The sequence below is a fragment of the Chrysemys picta genome, chromosome 2 (genome assembly GCF_011386835.1).
Source record: "Chrysemys picta bellii isolate R12L10 chromosome 2, ASM1138683v2, whole genome shotgun sequence".
In the NCBI taxonomy this organism is placed as follows: domain Eukaryota; kingdom Metazoa; phylum Chordata; order Testudines; family Emydidae; genus Chrysemys; species Chrysemys picta.
The window spans coordinates 118,973,209-118,990,854 of NC_088792.1; the positions used below are offsets into that span (position 1 = coordinate 118,973,209).

General features: G+C 45.9%; 1 protein-coding gene and 1 long non-coding RNA gene across 8 annotated transcripts in view; one reads left to right on the forward strand and one right to left on the reverse strand.

Moving 5' to 3' along the window:
• Window positions 1–1,349: 1,349 nt before the first annotated feature.
• Window positions 1,350–16,672, reverse strand: LOC135981964 (uncharacterized). Its single transcript, XR_010599183.1, has 2 exons — window positions 16,532–16,672; window positions 1,350–5,775 (listed from the first exon to the last, which is right to left on the reverse strand). It is a non-coding gene; the product is annotated as an uncharacterized LOC135981964 (long non-coding RNA).
• Window positions 2,890–17,646, forward strand: part of STX17 (syntaxin 17) — a 101,071-nt gene continuing 86,314 nt past the window's right edge. The window contains exon 1 of one of the 7 annotated variants that reach the window (XM_065587224.1): window positions 2,890–3,133. The gene's annotated coding sequence lies outside the window, so the exon portion shown is untranslated. Of the gene's footprint in view, window positions 3,134–12,150; window positions 12,363–16,632; window positions 16,929–16,986; window positions 17,123–17,176; window positions 17,300–17,646 lie in introns of those variants that run through there. The other 6 variants (XM_024099611.3, XM_065587222.1, XM_065587223.1 and 3 more) reach the window with 6 other exon arrangements.

Below are 17,646 nucleotides of genomic sequence, written 5' to 3' on the forward strand. Positions count from 1 at the left end.
CTGTGTGGCTTAGTGTTGTGGCATGACATACTGTTTGAAATAAATGTTGTAAGCAAGAGACTCCAAGGTGTTGACCTTGATATATCTGGAGCAATGGAACAACTGGACAAAGCAAAGTCATACCTACAGTCTTACCGGTCAGATGAGGGATTTCAAAATGTCCCGAAGAGTGCAAAGAAGTTGCAAGATATTGGAAATGTTGGGTGTTTGATAGTAATAGATGTTGAGCTGTGATTTAACATAGGGCCTGCTTTATTCCAGTTTCACACTGATATAACTCAATTGAAAACAGTGGAGTTACTGGCATGAAACTGGAGTAGTGCAATTGTAAGCCCCAAGCTAAAAGGCCTAAAGGGATGGAGCTCTCTGGAGCTGTCTGCTAGTGAGAAGGGGAAAAGGCAACTCTGTCAACTTCACTTCCATAATTATTTACCCACAATTCCATCTAACAGGTGTGGTGGTTTTGGCTGATTTTGTTTCAGTTCACAATTATCTTGACAGTACTCCAAAAATGGCAAAGAAATTGTCAATATGCCCCGAGTGAAGGGTCACCCTAACTCTACCAGAATTGGGTCTTGGTGGGGTAGTGAAGCTTAGGCGGCGAAGAACAGGAGAAAAAGAACTGTCATATGTGAGGAGGCTGAATGTAAGAAGCAGGGGTTCTGTGTCTACTTGGTTCTGTAACGGACTATCCAGCAGCCTGAGGAAGGAATTTGTGGACTCTAAACAGGTGGCAGTAGAATGGACCAGACTCAACTCCTTGACCAAACTGGTGGCATGGAAAGTACTTCCTGGCTAGATCAGTGGAATGGACTCTGGAGCAAACTCTTTGACTGGCAAGCAGCAGAGCTGAGTGGACTCAATTCCTTGAGTGGACTCCAGACTGGTGGTGGCAGAGCAGTCTCCTTGACTGGACTGGCAGAGAGTTGAGCAGACTGCATGACCAGCCAGCAGAGGTGAGTTTGTGACATACCAGGGCACAATCTAGACCAATGAGGGGCTGTGTCAACCCTGCCCTGAAACCTTGGGTGCCTTGCAATGCCTTGCTGAAGTAGTTCCCACCTGGGTTGCTCACAAACAGCCTTCCAGCATGCAAGCCACACCCTGAATGTCTGTACGTAACTGCAACCTGCCAGCCACACCATGGCTGTTATTTGGTTATTTCTGCATGGTGACCCCAACATACTCCCAGTCCTGGATTTCCCCCCAGAAATGTATGTCATGTATTGCCCAGCCCTCTCCTGGATGGTCCAAATATATTAAGTCAGCTATTCCTTTAAATGAATAGTATACACTAGCCTGTTACCCTAAATAGAGTTATCCAGATAATTTAACTTAAACATACTGGATTAGCTAAAACAATAAAATAAGTTTATTGACTACAAAGAGAGATTTTAACTGAGTACAAGCAATGAGGCATAAAAGTCAGAAATGGTTACAAGAAAATAAAGATAAAAACACTTACTAGTGTCTAGCTTTAGCAAACTGTATTAGCTTCAAAGCAAAGTTTCTTACCACATGCTTCCAACAGCATTACTGACCAAACTTTCAGGTCAGGACCCCCCCCAACCAGAGTCCAATGGCTGTTTCCTTTGTCTTCTCAGGTGTGAAGAATGAGATGGGCAAGGAGAAAGAGAGGAATGCCTTAGGGTGTCTGTTCCTCCTTTTTATAGTTTCAATACCCCCTCTTGAAAAGAATTTCCAGCTGAGAACGAGGCTAGAAAAAGTCTGTGTGAAAGGATGTTCCCTGCGGGGTTTTTTCACCTATGTGAACTTCTTTTGTTTTTTCCTTCCCCCTTTCCACTTGATGACTCTGTTTACTGCTTAAATGCAAAGGAAGACAAGCATAAATTCCTTTGTTCAAGACAGGTCTGTTTGACCAGGTTGGTGCTATGTGAGTCTGAACGTGTATTTTTAACATTATCACCTTGATCGATCAGTCCTTCAGGCCTCTTATAGATTGTGCTGATCACAACACATCTTCAATTCTTCTTGTATCCTGGCCTTCCTTCTCCATGTGCGGCCATGTTTTTTCACGATAAAATCTTCCCATCTCTTTGGAGATTGGCCGAGTGGTCGTTTCAGTTCCTGTGAGTACCACTCGGTGACAGCTGCAGTTCATCAATTGTCAGTGAGCCTTGCTATATGCCCAGTCCATCACATTTTACTATGCCTGCTCTCCACAACGATGTCCTGCACTTCACTCTGCTGTCTGATCACTTCATTGGGGACATTATACAGGGGAAATGTATAACTCTATGCACAAAGCTGCTACACACATTTCACCATGATGTTACTGATCAGCAAGTTATGAGTTTTCAAATGATACCTTACAAAGCATGCCTTGTACAAAGATTTTTACAATAGAGCACCTGGTGTGAACACAGGGGTGTATTTTGTCACAGAACTGAGCCAATTTCATGGGGTCATGACCCACCCAGTGTTTGGGCATTCCCAGAAGTGCCCAGGTAACAGTGTAGTTTCCCTGGTCATTCCTGCTCTTGAACTCCTGGCTTTGACCTTGGCTTGATGTGGACCTTGGACTCTGAAACCCAACTTGGACTGTCATCCTTGGTATTAATCCCCACCTGGAACTTGACTACAAACTCTTCTGCTACTTTCAGCCTCAGGTTTGACCCTACTCTGACCATTAGTACTGACTGCCCTTGTCAGGATCCTGACAATTTTCACTAAATTGTTCATTGAGATTATTCTTTACTCATGGTATAGTGATTAGTTACCTAACTCACATGATGTTTCTACTCTGCAATTGAATAACTGAAACTTTTCAAATGTAACCCCTTTGGCTTTTAGAGAGTATGGCCCCTTTAAATCTTTTTCCTGAGGGGGGAAGTGCTGATTGTTCCAGAAGGAGGAAGTTCTGCTGGTGGGAGGGAGAGAGGGAGAAACAACAGACGTGTGTCTGGATCTCCAGACAGAAGGGCTGCAGCAAGGAGGCCTTCACAGAGTGAAGCAGCCAAGAACCTGCCTAAAGCCTGGGAGGGACAGAGCAGCCGATTGGGGACACCCCAGGATAGGAGCCAGGAGGAGCCCTGTGCCAGGGAGGACTCGCCCGAGAAGGACAGGCTGGAGCTGCACCCAGTATCACGGCTGCCCAGAGCTGCATGAGGCCGTGAGTACTGGGGCTTGTGACTTTGCATTGGGAATAAGGAGGGAGGCTGTTAGCTAGTTAAGTGAGGAGGTTGTCACTTTGCGTGGCTTTGCAGAGAGCGGCAAAAGAGGGCACCAGAGCGGTTTGTTGGGAAAACTTTACTGGCGCCGAAGAAGACCAGGAGCACCCAGGAGTCAGCACCAGACCTGGAACTCTGCCCAGAACTCCTGAGCTCTGTGTGCAGACACATTGCTTGGTGTCTGCCCTTTCAGACTGTGGTACCACTGGGCCTGTGGGGCCTTGAGTTGAATGCAACCCTGTTTTACCGCACCCTCTATATTTCCCCCTGTTGTTTTTCTCCTTTCATCCCTCTGTAAATAAATATTTCCCTTTCCTATATTCATTTTACTTTTCCAGTGTGTGTGTGTTCACGCTGCGGGGTTTGGAACAGGTGCCCCTAGGGTGGAAGGGACTTTCCCTGCTGCGTTCCAGTGCCCGCCTTCTTCTTGGCCAGAGCTGCCTGCAGAGCAGACTCCATTTTGGCCACAAGAGCGCTAAAGTGACACAAATATTAGAATAGTGACTCTTTCACCCATGAATTCTGTTGTTTGATAGGAATATTTGTGTAAAGAAAAGCCAGGTCTCAAACATTTGCATGAACAAAAGATTGTTTCCAAAAATGTTTACAAATGGATTCTGAAGTGTTGACTAGTATGTGCTGCTCGCTCTGACCAACATGTCACGAGTGGCAGTGGAATTATTCCTTAAACTACAGAGGCAAAAGGAGTGTGACATTGATGCTGACCACAGTGGAACACCGCTTTTGGGCTCGAGAAACGAGCACTGAGTGGTGGGAGCACATTGTGATGCACGTCTGGGATGACGAGGAAAGCCGCATTCATGGGACTGTGTGATGAGCTCGCCCCAACTCTGCGGCACAAGGACACGAGACTGAGAGCTGCCCTGCCATTGGAGAAGCGTGTGGCGATTGCACTGTGGAAGCTGGCTACTCCAAACTGCTACCAATTGGTCACTAATCAGTTTGCAGTGGGAAAGTCTACTGGTGGACTCATGTTGATGGAAGTGTGCAGGGCCATTAATCGTATCCTGTTCTGAAAGCCTGTGACTCTGGGCAACGTGTATGACATTGTGGATGGCTTTGTACAAATGGGCTTCCCTAACTGTGGAGGGGCGATAGATGGCACGCACATTCCAATTCTGGCACCAGACCACCTTGCCACTGAGTACATTAATTGCAAGGGGTATTTCTCAATGGTTCTCCAGGTGCTTGTGGATCATTGTGGGTGTTTCACAGACATTAACGCAGGCTGGTCCGGAAAAGTGCATGACGCATGCATCTTTTGGAACATTGGCCTGTTCAGGAAGCTGCAAGCAGGGACTTTCTTCATGGACCAGAAGATCACCGTAGGGGAAGTTAAAATGCCCGTTGTGATCCTGGGAGACCCCGCCTACCCCTTAATGCCGTGGCTTATGAAGCCATACAAGGGGCAACTTGACAGAAGCAAGGAGCGGTTCAAAAACAGGGTGAGCAAGTGCAGAATGACTGTGGAGTGTGCTTTTGGCCGTTTAAAAGCCCACTGGCGATGCCTGTATGGGAAGCTGGACCTGGCCAATTACAATATTCCTATGCTTATAGCCACGTGCTGTATGCTCCATAATATTTGTGAAGATAAGGGTGAAAGCTTCACTCAGGGCTGGACCGCAGAGGCTCGGCATCTGGAGGCTGAGTTCAAACAGCCAGAGACTAGGGCTATTAGAGGGGCACAGCATGTGGCCATAAGGATCAGGGATGCCTTGAGGCAGCAATTTGAAGCTGAAAGCCACTAATATTTGTTGATATGCTTGGGAGTGCAGTGCTTGTAATGCTAAGAGATGATTGGTGCACATGATGCAATATGTGGGTTTAACATAATTGTATGTTGCTTTGCAGGGCTCTTTTTACTTTCAATTAATAGAATAAAGATTGCTTTCAAATCAACACAATTCTTTTATTAAACGACAACAACCGGAGGAGAGAGTCAAACCAAAAAAAAACATCAGCAGTGAGGAGGATGGGGGAAGGGAAGGAGGAGGAAGGGTCCCAGGACGGCTAAAGATTTCTGTATGTCCAGGGATCATATCCAACCTTCTCCTTTGGAGTACAATGCAGAGGGTACTGTACTTCAGCAGGGCCAAACTGCAGAGGGATGGGTGTTGACTGCAATGGGTAGTGCGAGTCTGCAGTGCTGGACTGTGAGGGGGGAGGAGTGGAAAGCCACGGGTATAGACTGGAGCCAGAAGGTTGATAAAAGTGTGTTGGCGGTGTGTGTGGGTTGCATGGGAAAGAGTTTTGCGATAGCAGCTGCAGGAGAGGGCGGGTGCAGAGCTGCTTGGTTTGAAGACCTAGTATCGCCTGGAGTGTGTCTGCTTGGAGCTCCATAACCTTTAACAGCCGCTCCATGGCTTCATTCTGGCATTCTGTGTTCTCCTTCAGTCCCTCTTCTCACTGTCCTGCCACTCCTTCAATTCCTGTTTCTCGGCAGCGGAGTGCATCATAACAGCATGCAGAAAGTCCTCCTTAGTTCTTCTTGGCCACTTTCTAATTTTACGCAACCGGTCAGCCGCTGATAACAAAGAGCGAGGCTGGGCTCCCAAGGTCATCTCTGTGAAGGTTAAATGCAACATTTTACAGAAGCAGTATTGTTTGCAACACAGACAACACTGATTCAATGATTTAAAATACAACCAGTATTCACAGACCTGTCACTAATTGGCTGAACCCAGGCAAGCACACACGAGCCACAAGATCCCCAAAATGGTGAGTAGCTGCAGGGGCAGGGTAAATCACTCTGCCTGGACCCTGCTGTACAATGGGCACGTGGCTCTTGTGGAGAGTCAGCACTGTAGGGGGGGCCTGATAATCATTCCTGTCCCCACACTTTCCACAGGGTGTAATCATTATGGAAGATATCTCAGGGCATGTCCACACTATGATATTAGGTCGATTTTATAAAAGTCGATCTTTAGTAACCGATTTTATACAGTTGATTGTGCGTGTCCCCACTAAGCGCATTAGGTCATTGGAGTGCGTCCTCAATACCATGTCTAGCATCGACTCACGGAGTGGTGCACTGTGGGTAACTATTCCACAGTCCCTGCTGCCCATTGGAATTCTGGGTTAAGCTCCCAATGCCTGATGGAGCAAAAACATTGTCGCAGGTGGTTTTGGGTTCATGTCGTCCTTCTCCCCTCCCTCCCTCTCTCCTTGAAAGCAACGACAAACAACCATTTTGCGCCTTTTTTCCTGGGTTATCCATGCAGACGCCATAGCATGGCAAGCATGGAGCCCGCTCAGCCACACACTGCTTTTGTGAGCATTGTAAACACCTTGCGCATTATCCTGCAGTTTGTGCGGAGCCTAGCTAGGAGCTGCGAGCACAAGGAAGATTGTGAGGAGGACATGGACACAGACGTTTCTGAAAGCACGGGATATGGCAATTGGGATATCATGGTGACATTGGGGCATGTTGATACAGTGGAACACCGATTCTGGGCCCGGCAAACAAGCACAGACTGGTGGACCACATAGTGTTGCAGGTATGGGATGATTCCCAGTGGCTGTGAAACTTTCGCATGCGTAAGGCCACTTTCATGGAACTTTGTGTGTTGCTTTCCTCCGCCCTGAAGTGCAGAAATACCAAGATGAGACCTGCCCTGACAGTTGAGAAACGAATGGCGATAGCCCTTTGGAAGCCTGCAACGCCTGACTGCTACCAATCAATTCGGAGTGGGCAAATCTACTGTGAGGGCTGCTGTGATCCAAGTAGCCAGGGCAATCAATACCCTTCTGCTAAGAAGGGTAGTGACTCTGGGAAATGTGCAGGTCATAGTGAATGTCTTTGCTGCAATGGGGTTCCCTAACTGTGGTGGGGCAGACAGACAGAATGCATGTCCCTATCTTGGCACTGGACCACCTTGCCACAGAGTACATAAACCACAAGGGGTACTTCTCAATGGTGTTGCAAGAACTGGTGGATCACAAGGGCCATTTCATCGACATCAACGTGGGATGGTCGGGAAAGGTTTATGACGCTCACATCTTTTGGAACTCCGGGCTGTTCGGAAAGCTGCAAGAACGAACTTTCTTCCCAGACCAGAAAATTACTGTTGGGTATGTTGAACCGCCAATAGTTATCCTTGGGGACCCAGCCTATCCCTTGCTCCCATGGCTCATGAAGCCATACACAGGCAGCCTGGACAGCAATGGACAGTTCAACTATAGGCTAGGCAGAGCTAACACCAACTTGTCTGGGATGTTTCCCAGAAGCATAGCATAAGTTTGAAACACAGACAGTATAGAGCCAATATACATAATTTCAACTACAAAATTGATACACACATATAGACAGCATAATCATAACCAGCAAACCATAACCTTGTCTTAGACATCTCATTTGACCCCATTTATACAAGATTTGGTGCCACTACAGGGCCTTGGTTGCAACCATGTTCTATATGGTCCCAGTTCAAGTCAATAATGTGACACAAGCTAGCCAGCTAAAAGAGTTTCACTTCTATTCACCTCAGCTGCACGGAGGAGGAACCTGTTACTGAGAGCTGAGGATTTTCCCAGTGTTCTGATTTTCCCAGAAGAGGGAAGGAGGATGACAAAAGCAGACAGGCTGTAAGAGTCTATTACTAGGAGGGGTTCCAGCATCTAGTCAGCGAAAAAGCCTAAAAATAATTGATATAGGTTCTCCAGCTCAATGGTGTAAGAAGTTCCTTCATTTTAATAAGTTATTGAAGTTCAGTTGAGAATCTTTTATTGAATGAGCAGTTGCTTAAGATGATCCCTGTGGGTCAACTAAAAAGTAGCCTTAGAATTATCTTTCTATCTAGCCAAGAAAAATTAAGAGAACAGTTTTGAAAGCATTCTTATATATTCTGATTACAAAGAGATGCTGTGATTTTTACCTGATTTACTCTGCTTACTATTGAAAGGCATGCTGAATCCCTCTCTCAAGGCTGAATTGTCTTGCAGTATGAAAGCTTACAGAAAAAGAGTAATGAATGATTTGCATAAGTGAATGTTGTTTGTTCAATGGTGGTTGATTGCTACACCCTTTCCCTTTGCTACAGTTTTAGTTTTTTCAGTAACCCTAGAGGTATAGACAGAAGGTGAAATCCTGGCCCCATTGTAGACAATGGAAATGTTGCCATTAACAATGGTGCTAGGGTTTCACCAGAATTTCTAAGGCCTTATCTAAACACAGTTGTACCAGCTTAGTTAAATTGATGCAATGGCCTTTAATGGAATCTCTAAATCTCAGGGTATATCTACACTGGAAACTTCAAAGCGCTGTTGCGGGAATGCTCTGGTGGCAGCGCTTTGAAGTGCGAGTGTGGTCACGCGCGAGTGCTGGGAGAGAGCTCTCATAGCGCTCCTGGTAATCCACCTCCACGAGGGGATTAGCTCCAAGCGCTGGGAGCGTGGCTCCCAGCACTTGGAGCCAGTCTACACTAGCGCTTTAAAGCGCTCAGACTTGCTGTGCTCAGGAGGGGGATTTTTCACACCCCTGACCCAGCAAGTTAGAGCGCTATAAAATGTAAGTGTAGACAAACCCTCAGTTTAAGAGTGTCTTAGGTTGATTTAGCTTAAGCTGATAACAACTTAAACTAAACTGATATAATAATAAAACCTAAATAAGGCACTCTCAAACCAATCTAAGAGTGTCCTCACAAGAGGATCACACCAAAAACTAATTTAATCAATGAGTGCAAATTTTGTGTGTAGTCACGCATATAAGTCTGTGTGACCTCACATCTGAAACCTAGCATAGTGGATACCGGTAACTAACTCTGATCCATCCAAAATAAATCTAATATTATCCATAGACATTTGATCATTAGTTCACTGAATCCCATATGTCCTCTTCAGACCCAGTGGGGGTGAAAGGATATTGGAGAAGACATGGGTCTTGATTAATTCCTGCTGCTGTGGCGTATGCAATTTGAAGGACTGTTGTGTTTGAACAGACTTTGAAATGGTCTACATTTAAACAAGAGGCAGAGTATCAGAATTCCACCCTGCCCTGAAAATGTATAACATGAGTTGTATTGGTGGCATGTAAATCAATAAAGAAACCTTACAACAAATATCTTGCTCATGTCAAGAAAATAGCTACAGAAAGTGTTGCCCAAATATCCACAAAATACACATCACTCACAAATTACTGAATGAGATTGATTTTTCAAGAATGTAAGATGAGATGACATTGCAAATCATGCTGTATATCTGAAAGGCTGGCGGGAACAATGGTCAGTGTAACAGAGTAATATCTGTTCTTGATTATACAATGGAAGCATTATCTATTTTTGCCATATAGATTCTGCCAGTTTTGAAATTAGCCAGTAACAATCCTGCAGCTAAATACTCAATAGAAACTTAAAATGTTCCACTGGAAGAACTACAGTCACAGTAGGAAGTTCTTTATCCTATGAGAAACAAACGTTCTGAAACATTGAACCCCAAATGAGTTATCTGACAGCCTACATATTGAAGGATACGGAGAATAAGACTAAGCAATGACATGACAGACAACAACCAAATTTAATGAACTGGGCATCTGGATTGTGTATCAACACATCTGAAACTATGAATGCTTAGGGTATGCAAAAGTAAATCTGCTTCTCTTCCCCCTGTGGGCATATTAGACATAGAACAGTTTTTATCACTTTACAGGAAGTTTGGAGATTTTCCTATACAAGTTTTAGTGATGGATGAGACCAGTTTCCTTGTAAATTTCATGAACACCCAAATCTGTCAGATCTCTAAGAAACTATTCAAATAATGGTTATGGACATCTATCACAAGTCTAGATCTGTCAGCAACAAGTAGGCTTTATTCAGCAAGTGCAACCCCATCTCCATCTTTAGAATTTGACGCTGTATCTTTTGCCATCAGTGGTAGTTTCTGCCCGAACCTGAAGGTGGAACTCTTGTTCCTTACATGGCCTTACCATGAGTGACAGCACTTGGCATTGGACCCAGGAAAATTTGACCACCTGGAGATAGGTGACAACATTTGGAGTACTCTGAAATAATTGTTTATATCATCTCCCTTACCAATGGTAGAAAAGTTGAATGTCAGGTATGAAATTTATGTGCTCGCTCTAAAATAGTTCAGGTGATCTTCAAATTTGTCCGGCAGCACTCACAAAAACCCCTTGTTGTCTTTGGTACAGTGGCTGTTGCACTTTTCTATCATTGTTGCAAACTTTGGATCCCTCTCTCTCTTTTCCTGCTAGCTAGCTAGCCTTCTGGGTCTTTTGCCTTATGCTACATTCATAAATTTTAAGGCCAGAAGAGGCCATTATGCTAATCTAGTCTGACTTCCTGTGTAACATGGGCCACAGTAGCTTGCCCAGTCAATTCTGCATCAGGCCCATAACTTCTATTTGAGCTATAGAATGTCCTTTTAGAAACGCTTCCAATCTTGATTTAAAGACTTCAAATGATCACCACATCCTCCACCACATCCTCGGGAAAGTTATTTCCACGGTTAATTATCCTCACTGTTAAAAATTGTGCTTTATTTCTAGCCTGAATTTGTCTAGTTTCAGCTTCCAAACACTGGATTTTCATATGCATACACCATGAACAAGCCATCTCATAAACCTCTGTTGGATAAACTAAGGCCTTGGCTACACTTACCAGCTAGTTCGATGGCTGGAAATAGAAGTTCTGGGTTCGACTTATCGCGTCTAGTCTGGACGCGATAAGTCGAACCCGGAAGTGCTTGCCGTCGACTGCGGTACTCCAGCTCGGCGAGAGGAGTACCGCGGAGTCGACGGGGGAGCCTGCCTGCCGAGTGTGGACCAAGGTAAGTTCGAACTAAGGTACTTCGACTTCAGCTATGTTATTCACGTAGCTGAAGTTGCGTACCTTAGTTCGAATGAGGGGGGTAGTGTAGACCAAGCCTAAGTAATTGCAATTTCTAAGCTTCTCACTATAAGGCATGATTTTTAGACTTTAAATCATGCTTGTAGCTTTTTTCTGAACTCTTTCCAATTTATCAACATCATTTTGAAGTGTGGACAACAGATTAGCACACAATATTCCAGTAACAGTTCTCATTAAATCTGTATACAGAGGTAATACCTCCTCTCCACTTGTACTTAATACTCCCCTGTTTATGCATGCAAGGAGCATGTTCACCTTCTCATCTCCACAGCATGGCTATGGGAGCCCACATCCATTTGGTTATCTACAATTATAGTCATAGAATCCTAGAAATATAGGGATGGAAGGGATCTCGAGAAGTCATCAAGTCCAGCCCCCTGCACTGTGGCAGGACCAAGTAAATCTAGACTATCCCTGATAGGTGTTTGTCTAACCTGTTCTTAAAAACCTCCAATGATGGGGATTCCACAACCTGCCTTGGAAGCCTATTCCAGAACTTAACTACCCGTAAAGTTAGAGTTTTTCCTAATATGTAACCTAAATCTCCCTTGCTACAGATTAAGCCCATTACAACTTGTCCTACCTTCAGCAGACATGGAGAAGAACTGTTTACCAGCCCTTAGCATATTTGAAGACTGTTGTCAGGTTCCCCCTCAGTCTTGTTGTTTCAAAACTAAACATGCCCAGTCTTTTTAACCCTTCCTGATAGGTCACGTTTTCTAAATCTTTTATCAATTTTGTTGCTCTCCTTTGGACTCCCTCCAATATGTTCACATCTTTCCTAAAGTGTGGCACCCAGAATTGGACACAGTACTCCAGCTGAGGCCTCATCAGGGCCAAGTAGAGTAAGATCATTACTTCCTGTGTCTTAGTATATTCTGTCAACCACATCTATAATCTTATTTTTTTTTAAAAATCCCATTTTCCATAAAAACATGTTGCTCTGGTATCATTATGCTACTATTCTGTGGAGAGGTATACCAGGGCCTTTGAGGCCCCCTAGTGGAGGCCTCATGGTCCTACTACATCATACACCAGGAAAGGAGCAGTGAAGGTGGGTCCTCCAGACCTGCCTAGAAAGGCTGCAGGGAAGCAGCTAATCAGAGTGCAGCAGGCTCAGATAAAAGGAGCTGCAGGACCCTGACTAGGTCAGTTGCTGGCTGGGAGCAGAAATGTGAGGAAGGCCTGGAAGACTGAGAAACTCTCCAGGCAAGGAGGCCTGGGAAAGACCCTGCTCAAGCAGGGATAAGACAAAGAGAACCCAAGGTCTATAACCCTAAGGTAAAAGGTGAAGGTGATAGGACTGTGAGAAAAAGCCCAGGGAAAACCATAGCAGCTAACTGATGTGGTTAAAGGGACCAGTGTGTGACTGCTGTTCATAGGGTCCCTGGGTTGGGACCTGGAGTAGTGGGTGGGCCCAAGTCCCTCCACAAGCCACTGGGGAAGTGTCCTAAGCCCTGAGAAGGGGATAAGGCTTATTTAAAAGCCAGGGAAAGGGGCTGGAGTTTAAATAGGCTGAAGACCCTGAAAAGGCCAAACCATTTGTTGAACTTTCCCCTCATTGTTGATGGTGTGACTTAGCTGGAAGGCTGAGCCACTGAAGACCCACCTGACAAGCTCAACACCATATAGGGGGTTCCAGGAGGGAAAAAAATTGCAGCACCACACCCAGCGGACAGGAGGCACTCGAAAGTTGAGTGCACTCTTATCACATTTCTTTTAATTCTTTACTGATTGTAACCCATATTAACCTATCATGATTTTGTCCAGGAATGATGTCAGGCTGACTAGCCTGTAGCTACCTGTGTCATCCTGATTACCCTTTTGAAATACTGGCACAAAATGAGCTTTACTTCAATCCTCTGGAACCTCCCCAGTGTTCCAAGAATTGTTAAAAATCAATATTAATAGTTCAGAGAACTACTTGGCCATTATTTAATCCTCTTTGGTATTTATCATCTGGTCCTACTAACTTAAATGCTTAACTCTAACAGTTTAACAACCTCCCCAGTTTCTGTTGAAATAGAAAATATTTCATTATCACTGTAAGATATGAACCTATCCTACTTCTTTGTAAATACAGAACAAATATTTATTGAATACTTCTGCCTTTTCAGCATTATGATTGACAACTCTACTATCCGTATCTAGAAACAGACCTGTGCCATTATTACGATTTAATTTTTTTCCTGATATATTTAAAGAATTTCTTCTTATAGTCCTTAAACTTACTAGCCATAGAATTTTGTTTTCAGTTATACTTTTAGCTCCCCTTATCAATTGTCTGCATTTCCTAACTGCTCATTTGAACTCACTGCTATCAATTTACCCATTTTTCCATTTGTTGTAATAATTTTAATTGCTATTTTCACTTTTTAACCAAGATAGTTTTTAAATCAAAGAAGCTTTCTTGTGTGACTGTGGAATTGTAGGTTTTGAGGGGGCATCTAATAAAGCATTCTTGAATAAATACCAATTATCATTTACATTTTAATACTTAAAATTTTTCTCCCACTCAGCTTTGCTCATGATTTTCTCCCCCTTCCCCTCCCTCCCCCCCAAGCTTTGAGAGATTGGCTATTTTAAAACACCAAGTTTATACATTACAGGTCAGGACTATATTCAGTTCATGCATAACAAATTGAATTAGATAATGGTTACTTGCACCTAGGTAACCAACCATTTCTTAAAATCTTTCTCAGTCAGAATGAGGTCTAATATAGAATTACCCCAAGATGGTTTCCCTTCTTTTCTGTTGGAAAGTTATTTATGATTTTCTGAAACTTCAAAGATGTTTCCCTAGTGTCAAGATATCTCCAGTGTATGCCCTCAAGATTGAAATCTTCCATCGTAACACAATTTTCTTTCTACACATTATAGATAGATGTTTAAGAGCAGCTCATCTTGTTCTCCTGTCCCCCACTAGTTGGTGGTTTATAACTGTCCCCCACCAGTACTCCATCTTCTAATTTGTCAGTTAGAACAGCCTAACTATATTGTTCTTTGCATGAGTTAGGGGATACTTTTAAGCATAATTAATTTTGGTGCCAAGGAGTTCACTTCAGAAAACCTCTTAAGTTGATGCAGGAATTGGAATCTCTTATTTTTAGAAATGGAAGCTTTAATTTTTCTCACTTGAAGAACTCTTCTGTTTTCTTCTAGCAGAGCTTCTACTCCCAATATACTTAGTGACAGTTGTTAAACAGCTCTTCAACCACACAGAGGAAGCAGAACCAGGAATGCTCATCAGGAATGAGCGCTGCCAAGGATGATAGCACCACTGGTGGTCGATTTCTGATGTAGTTTCTCACTCCTAAGGAGTGGAACCCAATAGAGCCAGTTTACCCAATGGCTAATATAAAAATGATTGAAGGTTTCTAATCTGGCTATTAATAAATTCAAAAGTAGTTTAAACAAGAGCTCTTCTTTTTATACAGAAACCTATTTTTTAGACCCTGCAAAAAAGTTAAAGGAGTGGTGGAGCAGTATTAGGCCAAGAAGGCCCTGCCCCTGGGCATGCTCCCTATAGAGGACCTGCTTAAAAGGGAGATCTGGTAGTCAGGCATGGGGAAGAGTGAAGGAGAGACTGGCTGCAAGAAGGCATACAGGCTGTAGCCACTGAGTTAGAGCACTCTACAGGGAAAGGATTGTAACTGAGAGTAAGACGCAGCCAGGAGGCTGGGGTCTACTCCTGCCTCCCTTCCTTAGCAGCAGATAGGCCACTTGTCCAGTATTAAACTGGACAATCCTACTTTCCTAGGGTTTGTCCCTCATCCAGTACTGAGACTAAACCAGATATGGTTTAGTATCTGCATCTACTGGATGATGCCATTTTGAAGAGCATGCAAGGTCACTTCCAGCTGTTCAGCCCAAATCTCCAGTGTCCCCCAATCATAGAATATCAGGGTTGGAAGGGACTTCAGGAGGTCATCTAGTCCAATCCCTGCTCAAAGCAGGCCCAATCCCCAGACAGATTTTTGCCCCAGATCCCTAAATGACCCCCTCAACGATTGAACTCACAACCCTGGGTTTAGCAGGCCAATGCTCAAACCACTGAACTATCCCTCCCTGATAATGGCAGGCAACAGCTGTGATTGACAGGTAATTGCACAGAAACTGGCCCAGGAGAACAGTTATAGTCACCAAAGAAGACATCTGGGCCAATGGGGTCTTTCAAAGAAACAGGTGGAGAAGAAACATTGACCAATGGTACTAGGGAGGGGGCAGTGGTTAGCAACCACTGTGGCCAATGGCTGTGAGGCAGGATGGAACTTGGGAGGATATCGGGGGTGATACCTGATGACAGCAGCGGCCAATAGGTGATGGGTGTGTGACACCTGCACAGTAGCTGGGTGTGCAGTGTGGGAGAGCCATTGGCTGGAGGCAGAGGAAGACATGAATCAAGGATACAGAGATGGGGAAAGGGTGCACTCTGAAAAATGGCATCGCTTGTGTGGCATGACCTTGCACACACCATGCATGTGAGGTCACACACCAGTAGAAGTGGGGGCAGGCCCATGCCATTCCCAGATGCTCCAGAATGTCTGGTATTCTGGGAACGCCTGAGTAGCTACCCTACATGGAGGAACAACTAGACTCTGAGAGTGACCTGGGAAGCCCCCCACTATCCCTCAGCTGAGGTTCTGAACTACTGAGGCTGTGCAAGCAGAAAGATGGGGCTAGGCTCAAACTGAAGGGAACATAGGGAACGTAGGAAGTGGTCCAGGGGAGACTGATCTGGAGTGGCAGTCAGAAGGGACTGAGCCACCCTTTCTCGCCATGGGCCCTGGGCTAGGACTCAGTGGAGAGAGAGAAGGCCTGGGTCCGCCTACTCTTCACTCCTTCCCTGGCTGCTTGAGAGATCCTGTCGGACTCCGGTTGGGACAACAAAATGTGACTTGACTGCCTGGCAGAGTCATCCCAACACTCAGACTGTCTGGCTGCGGCCTGACCCCTAGGCCTACTGCCCCACCAAGCGAAGCTCACTACAAAGTGGGGGGAATGTGCGCAACCTAGAAAAGAATGGGAGTGAGAGAAAGATGCACTTGGACAAACTGTTGAAGGGGTTAGGGACCAAATTCAGCAGCAGACTGCTGCCCAGCAACAGCAGCAAGTCTTGCAGCAGCAACATTTTATCAGGGAATTGCTTACAAATATTTCCCTTGATAACCGCAATATACAACTAGGCAAAGTAAGAAAAACACTGTTTGGGGACTTTATAGAGTTTGTTTGTTTTAAAGATGTTTACTGTGTATATTTTGACATATGTGGGGTTGACGATTTGCATTTTGAGGGTTATACAAGTTTAACGTTTTGAATCTCAAATCTACGGTTATTAAACAACCACTGTCTAATCCCTCCCCACATAGTTTCCCTGCAACTGTGAAAATATAGATCAATAAAGCTTAACCCCATAATCTTGCACAATTGTGCACGTTAACTAGAAAAAATGCTGACCTGTAAACCACGCTAGGAGGAGGCGAGATTCTAACAAGTGAATTGGGCCCAGCCTCTCTCCCAAGTACAGGCAGCAAAGTGACGCCTAGCAGGGAGACTAGGGGCTGGGCGCTGCAGGCCGGGGGCGGCAGCCTGGGCAGTGCCGCTCTGTGTGTGCGGGTGCCGGGGCGCGCTGCGGGAAGCAGGCCGGGCGGTCGGTGTCCGGCGGGGAGGACGTGCTGGGCGCTCCTGGCTTAGGGAAACACCCGGCACGTGGTGGGGCCGAGCCGGGGGCGGGCGCTCGTCGCTCTCTCTGTCCCGCCGCCGCTTCGTTCCTTCCCGCAGCGCCTGTTCCGGCCCCTCCCCGGGCTGCCCCCAGCTCGGGTCCCAGCGGCAGCGCCTCCTGCCCGGCTGTGAGGTGAGAGCGGCTGATCGGTGTCTCCCCTCCCAGTCCCCCCGGCCACGGTTTCGGTTTCGTTTCTGCCCCGGGCGGCCCGATCCCGCGGCGTCCGCGGGCCCGGGCTGTGTGTGAGGCTCCGGTTGGGGGCACTGGACGCGTCCCCCAGCGCCGGGGAGCGACCGACCCCAGGAACGGCGGGGGGCGGCGCGGGGGTGAGACGGGGGGCGTGATGTGTTGTGGAGGGAGGGAGGGAGGGACATGTTTCTCCGCCTCCCCTTCCTAGTTTCAGAGCTGTGGGCTGCTGCAGTACGTGTCTGCCCCAGTGGCTCCTGTGTAGCAGGGACTTGGGGCTGGAGGCTTTTGGAGTGGTGACTTATCCCCCTGTGCAGGTAGGGCACGTCCTCGCCTGGGTCTCTGCAGCTTGGCCGCACGGCACCACAACAGTGATTGTTGTGAGGAGTTAGAGGTACAGTCATCCGAGTTGGGTATCAGTCAGACAGTTCAGTTTGTGTCTGCCCTGCAACATTTCCAACATCACACCCGTATCGGGATATCCGCCTCTGCCGTGCCACGTACCCATGTCTGTATCGCTGTAGTCTAGGAAAGTCCATAGGTCCTCAGCAGCGAATATTGCTTGGGGGATACACAGCAGCAGCCAAGGAGCAATGTGGTCTGAGCTGTGCTGTCCCCCAGAGAGTTGAGCTGAAGGACCTCCGAATACTTCCAAAGAAATAGT